Source organism: Durio zibethinus, chromosome 16, assembly GCF_047325235.1.
Source record: "Durio zibethinus cultivar Kanyao isolate XHJ-2024 chromosome 16, ASM4732523v1, whole genome shotgun sequence".
Classification (NCBI taxonomy): Eukaryota; Viridiplantae; Streptophyta; class Magnoliopsida; order Malvales; family Malvaceae; genus Durio; species Durio zibethinus.
In genome coordinates, this window is record NC_143177.1 from 21,361,241 (window position 1) to 21,380,148 (window position 18,908).

Consider the following 18,908-nt stretch of genomic DNA (forward strand, 5'->3'; position numbering starts at 1 on the left):
TGAGCTAGCGTGACATGACCTATATCATTATCGAGTTAGAGACTATGTTGGGCTGAGAGTTTTTTTAATAAAATTCATGCTTGACACAATCCATATTTTTTGTATTAAGCTAGCTCGGTACATTATAGTGCAGTGCCGATCCATTCGGTCCATTTTGCCACCTTTACCAACCTTCTGCTTGATTATTAAGTTTTTAAAATAAAAAAAAAATTGGTTGTGTGAAGTTAAGAAAAAATCTTTAAAGATTAAAAAAAAATTAAAAGAAGTTGAAGAAAATACCATCAGGTGGATATTTTCATTACTTTTCATTCTCTACAAAATTTGTATTAAGAGTACATGGATGTGAAACTAACTATTGTAATTATTGCATTTATAATTCCACTTTCAAAATTTTTGGTTCCGTTCCAAGCATTTATTAATTAATCTAACAAGTGAAAACAGAGTTCTTAGTAGTTAATTCAGATTTAGGATCCATTTGGATATGTGGTGAAATTGGTTCCAATGAAATTAAAAACAGTGGTGGAAGTGAGATTAGTTACTGTAGCGATGATATTAAAATCAGTAATAAAAATATGTATTTGGATATAAATGCAGTGGTAGCAATGAGATGAGTTTTAATAAAATAAAAAATGACCATTAAAGACATTAGTTTAAAATTTATATGTAATAAAATTTTAAATTATTTAACTCATAAAAATTAATAAATAATAAAAAATTTTAAAAAATATTTTTATGATAAATAATAATTTGTTAATAAAATAAATAATAAATAATAACAATAATATATTAAATAGTATTCTTATTATATTAAATTAGAATTATTTTATAAATTTTTTATAAAAATTAAAATAAAAAAAAGAGAATAAACCAAATTAAAAGGAAAAAAAGGTAAAAAAAAAATCAATTGTGCATTTGTTGGCTAGACCTAAAACCTCTAGCGGAAAGAAGCTCATTTTTGTACGTCAGATTATACATCTGTGCTCAACGCACCGAACTTCCATTTGGATGTATAATCTGAGGTGCGAAAATGAGTTTTTTTCCATTGAAGGTTTTAGGTCCAGACAACAAACGCATAATTTATTTATTTTTTACCTTTTTATCCTTTTAATTTGGCTTATTCTCTTTTTTTTTTTTTAATTTTTATAAAAATTTTATAAAATAATTCTAATTTAATATAATAAAAATAGTATTTAATATATTATTGTTATTATTTATTTTTTATTTTATTAACAAATTATTATTTATCATAAAAATATTTTTAAAATATTTTTATTATTTATTAATTTTTATAAGTTAAATAATTTAAATTTTTATTACATATAAATTTTAAACTAATGTCCTTAATGATTATTTTATATCTTATTAAAATTTATCTTATTGCTACAACTGCATTTGTATCCAAATACATATTTTTATTATTGATTTTAATTTCACTGCTGCAGTAATTAATTTTACTTTCATCATTATTTAAAATCTCACTAAAATTAATCTTATCACTTATTCAAATGGATTATTAGTCACACAAAAAAAATCACATTATAGTGCGGTGTGACTATAACCATGCTGGATCTCTTAGTAATTTTATATATATATATAATTAGATGAAAAAATGCATAAATTAAAGTAAGAATTAAATTTTGATGCATTACTTTTGATTTTTTTTAACAATTTGTGAATTAAAAATATTATAATTTATTAAAATTTAAAATTAAATATTATTTAATTATTATATGAATATCTTAATTAAATTTCAAATTTGATCATATGATAAAAATTTTAATTATTTTTTTATAAAAATAAGAAGGTCGGGAAAGTGAAAACGACAACGACTACTTCGGCGTGAACATGATACGGATCTTATAACGCCTCAATATTAAAATAAAAAACACTACAGTAGAAGAGAAAATTTTAAAAAACAAAAACTCAAAATGAAAACAGCTGAATAGCTGATTCCCGCTCCACTGTTTTTGACTACCGTTGAACTGCGCAGATTAATACATTATGATTATGAATGAAAAGACAGGGCCATAATTATATGAGGCCTGAAATTTCACATAGAGAGTTTCTTCTCCTTGGCTTTTCGCTTTAATTTCTATATGCCGCAACTTCAATCTTGAGATGGAATCATCAGTTTCAGCAACAGCGCCGATATTCACTCTCTTCTTCATTTCCAAAGCCCTAAACTGTCATTTATAAAACAAGAAGTTCCCTCTCATTGCTCGATGCATCCAGACTCGTCTCTTCGCTCAGGGCCGACTCGTTAGCCCTCTCGCTACCCGCTCTCGCTCTTCTCCACCGAGGAGCTTGTGCGCCGCCTCTGTTCCCAAACGCTTACACCGCCGTTTGGAGTGTGCCGCGAGTTCCATCGCCTCGTTGGGGACCGGTGGCGGTGGCGTGTTTGATGGCGATGGTGGGAGTGGTGGTGGTGGCGGAGGTGAGGAAGGATCAGGCGGCGGCGATTGGAAGGCGAAATTGGGCGCGGGAGGGGCTGATAAGCTCTCTGCCTTGTTTCCTGATGTCATTATTCTCGATGTTGGAGTATGATTTCCCATTCTTTCTCTCCATATTCGATTATTAAATTTAGCAGGAAAAGAAATTGTGCCAGTTTCTTGATTTTTGCTCTTAAACTTTCTGTTTGTTAGGGAATGACTTGCGTCGGTTGTGCTGCAAGTGTGAAGAGAATACTAGAAAGTCAGGTAAGTTGTCTCTATCTTTTCTTCTGTTGTAAATCGACTTAGTTATACTTCTCATTGTGTTATTGCTTTATTGTGCAGCCCCAAGTGATCTCTGCGAGTGTCAATCTCGCAACAGAGACAACAATAGTGTGGCCAGTTTCCGAAGCCAAGGTTGTACCAAATTGGCAAATAGAGTTAGGAGAGGTACTGGCAAGACATTTGACTAGCTGTGCTTTTAAATCTAACCTTCGAGGTAATAAGCACTTCCATTATCATTCTCGTCCAATTTGTTGTTCTTTGAATACGGTTTACATTCTTCTTTTCACCTATTGCCAGATTAAATTGCTTGATGATTGATAACATCATAATATTATGCTGCTAGTCTTTGAAATTTTGGTCATGGTAATAGTGTGCTGATTTGAGGACTAATCAATGATTGGGTCATTAGACTTAATCAGATCCTGCTTACCTAGGCTCTTTTTTGTCATATAACATTATACCATAGCCCAAAGTGAAGAACTATGTACTTAAGGGTCCCTTTCTAACATTTAGGTGTCATGCACATGGCTCTTGGAGTTCATGAGTTCTGTTAGAAATTTCAGGTTATCCTTTAGTTACTTTGGAGGTGCTATGTATTAGTCATTGAAGTTTAAACCATAGGTTAAGTATAATCAATTTTCACTCATACATGATTATGAAATTTTTGACATGTTAGACCAAAATATGTTTCTGCTCTCTGAAAAAAAATCTTTAACACAACTTTTGATTAGTGAATTAAGCTCCTCTAACTTTAAATGAGAGAGGTATAACATATGTTCAAATTTTCATATGATTCATGTAAGTTTGGTGGGTTTAGTGGAAGGTAAGGGAGCTTTTGAAGGAGATGTCTCACCATAATAATGAAAAAGATTTTGTTAAAGAGCAAACATAATTGCTTATGGTCTGTCTCTGAAACTCATCACTCTCAATCTCTCATCCACATATTAGATGTGACAATATAGGCTTTGAAGTCATAGATATGATTAATTTATCATTTCTCCTCTCAATTGGTCAGCTGCAGCACCCACTTGGATAAATTGGTTGGAGAGGTTTTTCTGGTGTTGAAGAACCCTAATCTTTTGAAGAATTAGTTGTGACCATTCTATAGTAATTATTAGGAAACTAAGGCCTTTTCATTCTTGGATTGTTAATTCTAATTCTTCAAAATGACATTGTGGGAAAACACTTATTTACAACTGGTTGTAATCTTATAATCTGTATATTTATATTTGTATCTTTAGAATTAAGTATTTGTATCCCTAGAATTAAGGACAAAAAATTAGGATAGATAATCCCTCAATTATAGGATTAGTTTTAGGAAGATTTAGTTTCCTAGTTTACCCATTAGTTAGTTGTATATAAATCTAAGGTGCTTGTATAATTCTTTATGAGCAGTTTTTCAACATATATTAAGTTTTACTTTTAGTTTTCAACACAATTTTATTTCTTAGTTTTTCCACATGGTATCAAAGCTTTAGGCTCTTTTTGGGAAGAAAATCTTTTCAACCTTCATTGTTGAATTCTATTTCAGGTCTTCATAGTCAAATTTTGTTAAATCTTTCAATTTTATTTTTCCTTCTTTGGCTTTTATTGCCTAGAATCATCTCTGGTTAAACATTTACTATCAAGATTTGTTTCAGTTCTGAGAAAGATACCCATGCCAGAGATAGTAGAATCTGCCACTACTACCCAATTTAAGGAAATGACAACTGGTAAAACCACCAGAGTACCATAGAAGTCTCGGGAGCAAAGAAAGTTGGATAGAGAAGAGATTGAGAAACTAAAAAGCCTATTGAAAACTCTCAAAAAGCCTACTAGGGTATGTTTTTTGGGTAAGGTCTCTAGTTCAGATAAAGCTTTTGGTTTTCATGGATTAAATTTCTTGTTAAGCCTATTATGAGTTCTTGGGTCGTTAACTCAGAAGCTACAGACCATATAACACATTCCTCACAGAAGTTTAGTACATATACCTTATGTCTTAGTAATAAAAAAATTGTTGTTGTAGATGGTTCACTTACTAGTGGCAGAGAGGAAAAATGGTCATTTACTAGCCACCACTTGAGCTTTACTTTTTAAAGCAAATGTACCCAAATCCTATTGGGATAAGCTGTTCTTACTGCCACACATATTATAAATAGGTTACTTTCAAGGGTTTTGAGATTTAAAACTCCTATGAAACTACTCTCACAATTTTATCCCAAATTTAATACCACAAATAATCTCACACCTAGGATATTTGGTTGTGTATCATTTGTTCATGTTCACAGTCACAATAGGGGGAAGTTGGATCTTAAAGCAATTAAGTGCATTTTTGTGGGATATTCATCAACTCAGAAAGGGTATAAGTGCTATCATCCTCCTACAAAAAACTTTTATGTGTCTGCTGATATCACTTTTAAAGAAAGTAAACCATTTTTTACTCAACCTTATCTTCAGGGGGAGACTTCATTCATGGAAGATAAGGATAAAGACTTATTTTTGCTTGATTTGTTTTCTCCTTCAGCATTTTCACCCATTAATTTTTCTAAGTCGAAACCTGTTTCTTCTGAGTTTAAGTCAAACACTGAATTTGAGTTTGAACCATTCCAAACACAGAAAATGTGACAAGGATAATATTGTTCTTGATTCTATAAAGGGATTATAGGTATACTCAAGAAGGAAAGTTCTAGATCCTAAACCAGTGCAAGTTTAAGAACCTGATCCTAACTCTGGAAATAAGGTAACTACAGTTTTTGACTTTGTTTCTCAAAATGAGCATGAATCTCCTAAAACTATAACTAGTGAATATGATCTGCTTATTGCCATTAGGAAAGGAACCAAAGAATTTACTAAGCATCAATTATACCCAATCTCTAATTTTGTATCATTTGAAAAATTCTCACCATCCCACAAAAATTTTCTTGTGAGCCAAAACACTATTTTTGTTCTAACCATATTATTCGATGCATTATCCAGTGAGAAATGGAGGCAAGCCATGAAAATAGAAATGGAAGCCTTAGAGAAAACTAAGACATGAGAATTGATAGAGTTGCCTATAAGAAAAAATCCAGTTGAGTATAAATAGGTTTTCATTGTAAAATAAAAGACGGATGGTATTGTTGAAAGGTATAAAGCCAAGTTGGTGGCTGAGGGTTGCACTCAAACTTATGGAGTGGATTATCAGGAAACTTTTGCTCTAGTTGCCAAAATGAATACAATTAGGATTTTGTTATCATTGGCTGCAAATTACAATTGACAGTTTTAACAATTTGATGTAAAGAATGCTTTTCTACATGGTGATTTGGAAGAGGAAATATATGAAGGTTCCATCGGGATTTGGAGGTCATCTAGAAGCAGACAAAGTATGCAAGTTGAAAAAGGCTTTATATGGCCTTAAACAGTTTCCTAGGCTTAGTTTAGGAGATTTGCCAAAGTGATACTAGGAATGAGATATAAGCAAAGTCAAGGAGATCACACATTGTTTATTAGGCACTCTGATTTAGGGAGAGTTCCAGTTCTATTAGTGTATGTTGATAATATAATTGTAATCAGAGATGATGAAAAAGAGAGAGAATCTTTAAAACAGTGTTTGGCTAGAGAATTTGAGATAAAAGAGGTAGGGAGATTGAAGTAGTTCCTAGGAATTGAAGTAGTTTACTCATGGCATAGTATTTTCATCTCACAATAGAAATATGTGATGGATCTTCTGAAGGAAACTGGGAAGCTTGCATGTAACTTGCAAATACCCTTATAGATCCTAATCATAAACTTGGATAAGCTAATGAAGATGTTGTTGTAGATAGAGAGATATACCAAAGATTAGTTGGAAGACTCATTTATTTCCATATGCTAGACTTAATATAGCATATGCTGTGAGTGTGATAAGTCAATTTATGCATGGTCCTAAAGAAGTGCACTTACAGGCTGTCTATCGTGTATTGCACTATTTGAAGGTCAATTTTGGGAGAGGTATCTTATTCAAAAAAAATTCAAGGCTGGATCAAGAGGCATATATAGATGCTGATTATGCAAGTTTAGTAACTGATAAAAGATCCACCTTAGGATACTGCACTTTTCTAGGTGGTAATCTTGTGACCTGGAGGAGTAAAAAACAAAACGTGGTGGCAAAATCAAGTGCTAAAGCAGAGTTCAGAGCAATGGCTCAAGGAATTTGTGAACTATTATGGTTAAAGATTTATCCTAAAAGACTTGAAGATCAAGTGGAATGGACCAATGAAACTCTACTTTGATAATAAGTCTGCAATAAACATTGCACACAATCCTGTGCAACATGACATAACAAAACACATTGAAGTAGACCGGCATTTCATAAAGAAGAAACTAGATAGTGGGTTGATTTGTACACCGTATGTGTCAACCAAGGTTTAACTTGTAGATGTGTTGATTAAAGGTCTCATCAGTGCAATATTTCAAGAAATTATTTTCAAGTTGGGAATGGAAAACACCTGTTCACCAGCTTGAGGGGGAGTGTGGGAAAACACTTATTTATAGTTGGTTGTAATCTTGTAATTTGTATATTTATATTTGTATCTCTAGAATTAAGTATTTGTATCCCTAGAATTAAGGACAAAAAATTAGGATAGACAATCCCTCAATTATAGGATTAGTTTTAGGAAGATTTAGTTTCCTAGTTTCCCCACTAGTTAGTTGTATATAAACCTAAAGTGCTTGTATAATTCTTTATGAGTAGTTTTTCAATATACATTCAGTTTTACTCTTAGTTTTTCACACGGTTTTATTTCTTAGTTTTTTCACAAACATTGGCAAGAGTACTTCTTTTGTATTAATTTATAGCAAAGTTGTTGTATTGCAGTTGAAGATTGTGAAGGGATACTCACTACCTTCTTTTGTTTCTGAGGTTCTGTTCGGTAAACTTCTTCTGAGCGAAGAACCCTAATCTTTTGAAAAATTAGTTGTGACCATTCTATGGTAATTATCAGGAAAGTAAGGCCTTTTCATTCTTGGATTGTTAATTCTAATTCTCCAAAAAGACAGTAGCAAGAGTACTCATTCTGTATTATTTATAGCAAAGTTGTTGTATTGCAGTTAAGGATTGTGAAGGGATACTCACTACCTTCTTTTTTTTCTGAGGTTCTGTTCTGTTCTCTTGTGTGTATGAAAAATAGGCTATAGAATAAACAATTGTTATATTTAGGGGTGAGGGGGTTGCTTCTGCTTCAGATTACGGTTGTTTTTGGTTGTGTCTCCTAAAAGTTTTGCTTGTGAAGAGTTCCTAAATTTTACGGTTTTCTGAATATTGTTATTTTAATTACATACAATGAATGAACATCCTACCATCTTCAAAGTTTGTTCCTTATGTTACTTGTCTAAATGTGTCTCGTGTTCTTTTGTTTAAGATTGATCAAACAAATAATCTAGGCTTTCCTGTTTCTGACTTAGCAGAAGATTCTTTCAGCACAATTTACAGGGATTTATTTCCTATAATTGTCATCCCAATTGTTGTCAATCATTAGTTAGTTATTTGTTTGCCCATTGTATAACCAACACTATATGATAGTTGACATTGTTTAAGAGCAAAGATATGGTCCTAAATAAAGCACCACATGGAATTTTATCCATGTAGTCATCTCCGGTGAAACAAAAGCTTTCTTCTTGTTGTTTTGCTCTGAGATTATTGCTAAAAAAGATTGCACTGTATGTTGGTCAAATGTAATTTAACTAGGAATGTTGTTATTTATTCTTGTTGTTCACTGAGTGGTTTACATGATGGTCAAGTTTAGCCATTTTGATATAGGTTTTTAATATACTTCCATTCGTTTGTTTTCTAGATTTGACATGCATTTTAGAGAGTTGTGAATTATTCCATAAGTTCCTTTTCCTAATCTGCATAATGGATTGATTGCTTGGTGGTAGTGTATGCGTGTGTGAGTTGGAATATTATGGGAATATTCCATGGGAGATAGTTTAGGAGGAATTAATTGGGAGCATTAATGTGTAATTTGTAATTGATTCTCTTTTTTCAGTATTGTCTATATAATGAAAGGCTAATCCAAGGGATTAGCTAGTTGTTCTCTAAAGCCTTAATTCTAACATGGTATCAGAGTAGTCAACAATCGGCGGGAACTAAGTGTTATATCGTGGGAGTAACTAAGTGCTATACGGTGGGACTATTGGAGTCACTAAATACTACGTTGTGGGGAGCCACCTCTAGAATTCCAACGTCTAGTGTGATCTTGGTCCTGTAGTTGGACTTAACGGGGACGTCAAGCTTTAAGGGGGAGATCATGATGCTATCAATCCCACATTAGAAGAATGTGTGGATATGGTATGATATATATGTAGAGATCTAAACCCAAACTTGTGAGTCGCCTTTTGTGGACAAAATCGTAAGGCCTTCGAGTAAAAATGGATAATACCTCGTAGGTTGGGTGCGGGCCTCTTATAGATAGGAAGTCTACATCAGGTTATGCTATCTTCCTTGGGAGTAATTTGGTGCCTTGGAAGAGCAAGATGTAGCAAGTAGTTGCTAGGTTTAGTGCAGAAGCAGAGTACAGAGCCATGGCTTTGGCTACAACAGAGGTATTATGGATGATTCAATTCTTAGATGAAATTGGGCCTTCAGTTTGGATCCCTACAGAGTTGTGATAATCAGGCAATGATTCATATTGCTTCCAATCTAGTATTTCATGAAAGAACCAAGCATATAGAAGTTGATTGTTATTTCATTAGGGAAAAGTTGCAGAGTGGAACAATATTATTGAAGCATGTGCACATAGGCGAACAACTAGCCGATATTCTTACGAAATCACTTCCAGCAGTTCGAGTTAACTATATATGTAACAAGCTAAGCATGACTAATATATATGCTCTAGCTTGAGGGGGAGTGTTAGTGTATTTGTGTGTGTGAGTTGGAATATTATGGGAATATTCCATGGGAGACAGTTTAGGAGGGATTAATTGGGAGCATTAATGTGTAATTTGTAATTGATTCTCTTTCTTTAGTATTGTCTATATAACGAAAGGCTAATCCAAGGGATTAGCAAGTTGTTCTCTAAAGCCTTAATTCTAGCACTTGGCTTATTTCTTCATTCAGATTCAGGTCGAGATAATTTCTTCAAAGTTTTTGAAAGAAAGATAGATGAAAAGCATAACCGCTTAAAAGAAAGTGATCGATACCTTTTCACATTCTTTGTCCTTTTCAGTGGCTTGTAATAGAAAGCTAATGGTTGTCTTCTAAGTAATTCAGGGTTAATTTTTTATATTGTTATAGGTCGTGAGCTTGCTGTCTCTTGGGCTTTGTGTGCTGTTTGCCTCATTGACCATCTCGCCCATATTTTAGGAACTAAGGCTTCACGGATGCATGTATTTTATTCAACGGGATTCCATTTGTCATCGTCTTTGTTTACATTGCTTGGTCCTGGGCATCAACTTATCCTTGAGGGTGTGAAAAACCTTTTAAAGGGAGCTTCAAACATGAACACTTTAGTTGGTCTTGGGGCTTTATCCTCTTTTGCTGTTAGTTCGTTAGCTGTGTTAATACCAAAATGGGTAAGTTTAGATCTTTTTTCTTACATCTAGTCTCTCTATATTCGTCATTTGTACATGTAGACATATGAACATGCGAAATGCTGTAAAAATAACTAACTTAATTTTATAAATATACCTTGTTTATACTTTGGGACTTCTAAATTTTTGAATGTTATGTTATGCTTTTATTTTCCTACTGACAAAATTCTGTCTCTTTTTAAGCATACTTCTGCTTCTCTTTGTAACTACACTTCTAGGTGAAACTTATTCCTGTTTGTCAGTACTTAGTACCAGCTTTTCATTTCTCACTTCAATTAGTTTCAGCATTTTGAGTAATTGTGTATTTAGAGTCAGGGTGTCTGATGTTCAGATCATGAGTTATACATACTAGAGTAGTTCCAACTCATGGTTTCCTTGGTTCACTGACACTCTCTTGTTATTCTCTTCCCCTCCTTTTTTTCAGTTATTTTATTTGAACTGAAATACATCTTGTATAAGTTGAGAGATCACTTTCCATGATATCCATAAGGTAGCAGTTAGCATGACAGAACCAAATAGCATCCACATACTGGAACCTACAGGAGAAGTGGGAGAAAAGACATTCAAAAATATTCTTAGTTAACTGTCACTGGTTAACTGCTACTTTTCTTTATGGAGTTGTTACCAATCTAATTTCCCTAATCCACTTTTGAAATGCATTCAGGCATCTCACAACCATCGCTGCTGAGTGGTTGTATAATTAAATGAACAAAAACATGCTTTTAAATTTTAAGCAAATAGGTTGAGGGCCTTAACAGTTCTATCTGAGTTTGGTATGGCATAGCTTGGGATTACTTCCCAAGCAGATGTAGTGAGGATAAAAATGGAATCTAGGGGTTATAGTAAGCATGGATATCTCATCAGGAATCTTGAAGAGATATGGGACCAACAAGGCTGCTGAGATTTTCAAGTTTAGGTCTTTCATATATATTAATGGCTGTTTGTATGAGAGTTCTTTTAATTGAAACAAGACAGAAACAAGGGGTAGCCATGTTTTATAAGCATCTATGGTACAGTATTTGACTGTTTAGGATTGCATATATAGAATTCTCACAAATATTTTGTTTCTTTATTTGGACAAGCCAGCCATTTATTAGATTCTGGTAAATCCATGTTTTATAGTTTGCTGGCTCTTGCATTGAATGCCATATCAGATTGTACTTACTAAAATGTAAAATTTCAATGGGTTTTATCTTTCAACTAGGCTAGGTTGATTAAGCTCAAATAATTGAAAAGTAGAAATTTCCTGTCATAGGGTCTGCTGGAATTTGAATGCAAGTGTATTTTCTCATGATTGGTCTGGTTTACTGATTCTGGTGTATGATTAAGTTGGGGTGTAGAGAACATGTGAATGGGACATATGGTTCAGATTTATTTTCTCTTTAACTGATACTGTGTATCCAGGGTTGGAAAGCATTCTTTGAGGAACTGGTCATATTAATAGCATTTGTCTTGTTAGGAAGGAATCTTGAACAGAGAGCAAAAATCAAAGCAACCAGTGATATGATTGGACTTCTTAGTATTTTGCCCTCAAAAGCTCGTCTTGTTGTTGATGGTTCAACAGTTGGAAGTTCCGTGTAACAGTCTCTCTGTTGGAGGCCAAATTGTTGTACTACCTGGTGTAAGTAAAATAGATTTGTGCTTTAATCTGTTTCGCATCTCATATCTTCTTGTTTTCCTGTTTTACGATGTCCAATTTTTACTCTTTTATAATTTTGTTATTCCTGTTCGATAGTCATATGCTGATGCTATCAAAGTGTATTGTTCCTTGCCAACTTATTTAAAAGTTGTGATGCTACGCTTTCTTTTTCGTTTCTTTTATTCTTTTTGCCAAATTAGGATACCATTGCTGCTGTTTACTATAGTCTGTTGAAAAATTAAAGTGCTAAACAGTCACATGATTTTTTTCGATTATAGAAGACTCTTTTGGTTATTTGACAAATATTCTTCTATTGTTCTAGGACTGTATTCCAGCAGATGGAATAGTCAGAGAAGGTAGAAGCACCATTGATGAATCATGTTTTACTGGGGAGCCAATGCCAGTTACCAAAGAACCTGTGGTATTTCTCTTTCGTAGTAACTATTGAATGTTTTTTGAAGATTCATATGGTATCTATAGCAATGTCCATTTCATCCATGGTTATGTCATATAGATTTGCCATCTTCATTCCTTTCACATGGCCAAAAGAGTTCCTTCTCTATCTCTTCCTCTTCTCTTTCTACCTGATTCATTTTTCATCTTTGAATTTCATCATCCAAAGTGAGTCCAATAGTACTAGTAGCTGCCTCCTTAAATCTTATTATACCAAAGTGAAACTTGTTTTTTTGTTAGAGTTGAGTTCCAGCTGGAAGCATAAACCTTAATGGAACTCTTACAACCGAATTGCGGAGACCTGGTGGTGAGACTGTAATGGGAGACATTGTTCGTTTGGTGGAAGAAGCGCTGAGCAGGAAAGCACCAGTACAGCGGTTGGCTGAAAAGGTTCCTCATTTTGTACCCTATATTGCTCGTAGAACTTATTTCATAACTCAAGAGGGCTAAAAAATGTCTTTTTGGTAGATTATGATAGAAATACATGTTGGAATATTATCAGACAACTTCTTGTTGTTAGAATCACCATTGAATGGTTAACCTGGATTGCTTAGTGGTGGAAAATAGGGCTCTAGTCTTGTCTGCTCTTGTATACCAACTTAAAGAAGGTCTTTTTGGTAGATTATGATAGAAATACATGTTGGAATATTATCAGATAGCTTCTTGTTGTTAGAATCACCATTGATTGGTTAACCTAGATTGCTTAGCGGTGGAAAGTAGGGCTCTTGTCTTGTCTACCCTCTGACACCAACCTCATACGCTAAATGGTTTTAGACCCCCCTCAGTTGAATAATTCTGTTAGACTAGTCCTTTGCACTTGGCAGCCATTTCTTCTACTCAACTTGATTTTCTAAAGCATTAACCTCTTCAGCCTTTCAGCTCCAATCTAAATCAAGTAATTCCAGAAAGCATATCCTGTCAAGGTGAAATTTGAAATCATGTCCATTTGAAATTATACAGGAAAAGTAAGACCTTTTTTCCTGCATCAGTGTCACATCCATAACTCAATCTTTATTCCTGCAAATGTTTAGCTATAAAATGGTTGTAAAAATTGAAGCCAGTTGATTCCAATTTTCATTGTTGTAAAGTTAAAACTCTGTTGCATTGGTGATAGTGTACTCCTCCAGTTGATGCTGAAGATGTTAAAATTAATGCCTCCCCCTTCTCTTTTCCCATTTTAATATGAAGAATTGAAATGATTATTCAACACAATAATTGGTATAATGAGAAAGAAAAAGAAGCATGTCATGTGTTCTTTGCATTTGGTGGAACGTCAATTCAATTTTCTCAAAGCTTTTTTGGAATCTCCAGGTGTCTGGGCACTTTACTTATGGGGTAATAGCTCTCTCTCCTGCTACATTTATGTTCTGGAATCTGTTTGGTCCACGCATTTTACCAGCTGCCTTTTCTCAAGGAAGTGCAGTTTCACTTGCCTTACAGCTTCCTGCAGTGTTCTCGTATGATACACGGGAATCCACATGCATATTGCTGTGTGTTTGTATGTCATTCACATCTATTAAATAACCAAAAAAAAAAAAAAAAAATTTGAAATTATGTGATTGAGAAAAAATAGATTGAATTGGTTGATTGTGCTTCTTATAAGTCTAACTCTAGCTGTTACTTTACTTCACAGTCTGATTTAATGCTGATTTATTGGCATTCATTTTAGATATATTCAAAAAGTCAATCACTAATAATATATATATTTTTTAATTTTTTAGTCAGTTTGTGGAGTGCTTATATCCCACTTTGTTTTGTAGCATGCTATTAAACCTTTATCTCTTGATATAGGTTGTTGCTTGTCCGTGTGCCCTGGGTTTAGCTACACCTACAGCTATGCTGGTAACTTCTTGATTCACATTGTGCACTATGTTAGACTAGTGATATAGTCAGTTGATGTTGTGTTATGGTCTATACTGGGTATTTTCAGGTTGGAACTTCATCAGGGGCAACAAGAGGATTGCTTTTGCGTGGTGGAAATATTTTAGAGAAATTTTCCATGGTGAATGCAATTGTATTTGACAAAACGGGATCTCTTGCTATTGGCAAACCTGTTGTGACAAAGGTTGTAACTCCAGGTGGCATGGATCTTGGGGATTCCAGGTTAATTGGTTGCAGAAACTTTAGTTTAATATTAAAATGATTCTGATTGAACTTTGTGAATCAAGAAAAAAACATGCCGTGGCCTAAGCCAAGGTGACATGCATGAGTATTTTTGTATCTAGGTGGAGTGAAACTATCAGTGATCTAGTTCATTTAACTAATTTATGTGAACTTTTGTCTCTTTTTATCTCTGATGAGCTGCCTGTGTTATGATCCAAAGATATTTTCTTGTAGATTTGATTTTTAGATTGTGTCCAAGTTTATCATGTCTGATATTGAACAAATTTTGTAGGTCATTGAAAACTTTAGTCTTTATTTAACTGTCACTTTTGCTATTACTTTCAGAAGAAAAAACAAAAGATACAAAAGCGGAAGATAATTTTGAGGAGTTTAAAATTTAAAAACTGACTTTTAGGCTAACAGAAAGCATGATTTTACTTGATGTGGAGCCATTTTATTTAAATTGGTTTACTTTTTAACTATATGTTTGTGTTATATATTATTTTGCTATTTGCTTTTGCTCTGATTTTATAGCAAAATATGATAAAGCAATCATCAAAAAGCAAGTGTGAAGGAGATATAGCCTAAATAAGTGAGTACAGTTTGTAACTCATAAGATTAGTGTATAGGTACTATCCTGACACTTTACTGTGCTAAGTTCTCCTCAGTCTAAAAGTGTAATATTTGCGAAAGGACCAGTTCACGAATCCATGAAATGAAATTAATTGAGAAGAGTTGGTTTTGATGGTGCATCCACTCTATGGCTGGATAGAAGATATCCCCCGTGCATGTCTCAGTTGAAAGTTGCAAGCATTATACCGACATAATGACATTAAATGTGTCGATGGTAGTTATGAGGGTTCTTGCTGCAGTTATAATATCATCTTTTAACATTGTTCTATGATATGATATAGTTTAACCAATCATTTTTCTGCATGTAAGATGATTAGCAGCTTTTGCCAGGTATTATAATTTTGATAATGATAGACTGCGTGATTTAATGTAGACAACATTTAGATAATATTTGGTCAGAAGATGAGGCTCTCAAGTTAGCTGCTGCTGTAGAATCAAATACTGTTCACCCAGTTGGTAAAGCGATTGTGGAAGCTGCCCAGGCTGTTAAATGTCCAAATATAAAGGTACTTTCTTTTTTATTATCTTAAATGTGGGCTTTTGTTTAGATTCACGTTTAATTCTTTGCTTTTATACATGATTATGCAGTAAGAGCTACAAAAATTTACCCTAAAGAACAAAGAACTGCAACAGAGCTTTCAATATTACAGCCTTTTCCTGTCATTTTCTATCAGCAATGAGTTTTTCTTTTTCATTTATTTTTTCCTTTTGAGCTTCAAGCTGCCCACCAATTTATAATGACAGTTATATTCTTTCCACTTTTTGGAAACAGCCCATGTTCCTTGCATCTGCCTGGACAATGATGATCTCCTTTACATTTATCCCCTGGCTGCAATTTTCATGCAAAAGGCTATTGTTGCAGGAGTTGGATGGAACATTTATCAAGGAACCTGGATTTGGTGCGGTAGCTATCACTGATAATAAAAAGGTGTCAGTTGGGACATTCAAGTGGGTTCAAAGGTAGTGTATTCGTGTGTTTGCTCATATCTGTTTTTGCAACTTTAGTTTAGGATATGCTGCTATTCTTTTGTGGCTTTCATATTTTCATAAATGATAAAAACTTGTTTTGTTATTTTTCTCAAATGCTTCTGTTTGCATTCTGCACTTAAAGCTGTCTTTTTTATCAGGACACATATTTGAGAATGTTGCTATGGCGACATTGTTTCTGATTTAAAATTTATGGATATGATTTTTATCAACATGATAATAAGTACTATGATATAGCAATAAATGAGTCTTTACAATGCAGGTGATAATTGGCAAAGCAAATAGGGCCTTAGTAGTTAATGGTCATCATGGTTAAGGATGAAAAATCATGCAATCAGTGGTATTTTTTTTAAATTTAAGTGAAAAGGCAGAGTGATGAACTATTTATATAACCCTTCAAACCCTAGAAAGCCAACCACGTGGATTGTATTTCTTAGGACATAACATATGGAGTACGGAAACTCCCCTGCCCCTTTTAATTGCTTCTCATTAACTTTGTTTTGTAAATGAGAAGAGCAATTAATTCAATTTGGCAATGTCAAGCTGCCAAGAGTTGATACATACAGGAATCACTTTCCTAGTAATTTAGGGGTCATTAAGCTCTTTCTGTAGAACATGGGAGTTCATTTTCTGCGGGCATGGAGTTGCCGAGAATTTCTTTCAGGAAGTGGATGAGCAGCATAGAAATAAATCTATGGTCTATGTTGGAGTCAATAATACCCTCGCTGGTCTTATTTATTTTGAGGATCAGATTAGAGAAGATGCCAGGCATGTTGTTGATTCTTTGCATAGGCAATGAATCGGTGTGTACTTGCTTTCTGGGGACAAAAGGAGCACTGCTGAGTATGCTGCATCAATTGTTGGAATTCCAAAAGAGAATGTAATTGATTCTTCTGTGATTTAACACCTAATTACTATAGGTTAGTATTTGGTTTGAAATTATCTACAGTTTTTGAGCTGTACATAGAAAGGAAATGACAAGGGCTGCTTGGGCTATAAGTGCTTTAATTAATGATGATTATGAGACTGTTTAAAAGAAACCTCAGGGATGGTGATTATCTATAACCCAAAAACTGCTCTGGCCTTAAAAGATCAGAAATTGTTGTTCAAGCAATGTATTCTGACTGGTATTAAGTATTAACTGTTACCATCTGTGTACCTGTATGAAACCCAAATCAATATCTCATAGATCCAGCATTCTTTAAAAGAGCTAAAGCTTGGGAATATATGCACTATACCCAGTATGAGAAGAAATTTGCTTTGTTTAGTTTGGGAAGAGAAAAAAGAATAATGGGGGGAGGTGGTTGGGGTGTATGCTGCTAATATTAGTTAACAAAGATATTGATAGAAGAATAACTAGACAAATGCAGATACAACTTAAGAATCCATGCAAAGTAAAGAAGGGGTAACAAAACCTTTCTCAATCCGACAGATGTTGCCAAGCATAGACGAAAAGAAAAGCAGTATGTATAAGAAGACTGCTAATCAAATACTTATAGGACAACAAACACTGGCTGCTATCAGTCAGGATAGGAAATAGTAATTCTTTTAAAACTTGAATGCTTCTTTGAAAATTTTGTCTGTGTAATGGTCCATGTATCTGTGTCATGTCCCAAGAGGGTCTCATTCTTAAAGCGCAAACTCTTGGTTTTGGGATCTATGTTAAATTTGCTTTAATTTACATACAAAGGCCAAGCAGGCCTTTTTTTGCTTCTCTCTCTCTACTTTTTCATGTTTGATTGTTTTACATTTAAAATTTTTAAACCAATAACTGTAATAAATTCTTCAAATCATTCTTTCAATTTGTTTCTATGATTACAAAGATTATTTAAATCCATTCTATCGTCCTAACTGTTTGTATATATGACCAAGTATATTTATCTTGTGTGTTTGAATTGTTTATCACTTCACTTTATGTAATTGATTTGACAATACAGAATGATAGCTGTTTTTGGCAGATTAAAAATCCCTTGGAAAGTTATAGTCTGAAATTAATATTCAATACCTTGAATATGGTTCTCCTTTTTACATTAACCTTTTGGTAGGTTACAACAATTCGCTTGTACTTTTCCCTTTTCTGTAAGTTTATTTTGGCCATGTACATGACTACATATGTGTAATATATTCAGACATAAAATTGAGCATGATTAGATATTAAAAATGGTGCTATCTGGTTTCCAGGTCCTGTCTGAAGTTAAACCAGATGATAAGAGGAAGTTCATAAGTGAACTTCAGAAGAATCAAAATGTTGTAGCTATGGTTGGTGATAGAATCAATGATGCTGCTGCCTTGGCTTCAGCACATATTGGAGTTGCCATGGGTGGCGGTTTTGGTGCTGCAAGTGAAGTATGTCCTATTTTATTGTAGGCAACAGGCTGTCACAGGTATTTTCTTACGGTAAATTTGTTAATTCAACAGTTGCGTACTAAATGATGTAAGTATTAGACATAATTGTACTTATTTTAATATTAAATCAGTGTAAATTTTTTTCACGATTTAAATTTTTATTTGGGGTGAGCAAATATACATGCAAAAAGGCCTGTTAATTGTTATTTTGCAAATGAATTTCACAATATGATATGTCAAACATGCTCTTTGTATATTCAACTTGCTGCAATAATTTATTCCAGCATATTGCCTCATCTTTATTACAATTCTTATTGGTCAATGTGAATCTGATTAGAACATATATTGCGGTGAAAATTGAAACTTAAATGGTTGTTAAGAAAAACAAGTGGCAAGATTCACAATAGCACCGGCAATAGTATAGTTCAGAGGTGCGTGGAAAGAGAAGAAATTTTATGGTTAGCATGCAATGCTTTTTATATGTTGCAAATCTTTCTGAAAGTAAA

The 18,908-nt window shown here is 33.7% G+C and overlaps 1 pseudogene across 1 annotated transcript; it reads left to right on the top strand.

The window, feature by feature from the left end:
* Positions 1-2,067: 2,067 nt before the first annotated feature.
* LOC111298354 (copper-transporting ATPase PAA1, chloroplastic-like) lies at positions 2,068-18,412 on the top strand (annotated as a pseudogene). Its single transcript, XR_016328682.1, has 13 exons — positions 2,068-2,538; positions 2,643-2,696; positions 2,775-2,928; positions 9,769-9,840; positions 9,946-10,223; positions 11,646-11,862; positions 12,203-12,301; positions 12,574-12,723; positions 14,125-14,175; positions 14,264-14,436; positions 15,443-15,575; positions 15,932-16,029; positions 18,238-18,412. The product of XR_016328682.1 is annotated as a copper-transporting ATPase PAA1, chloroplastic-like (transcript).
* Positions 18,413-18,908: the final 496 nt, after the last annotated feature.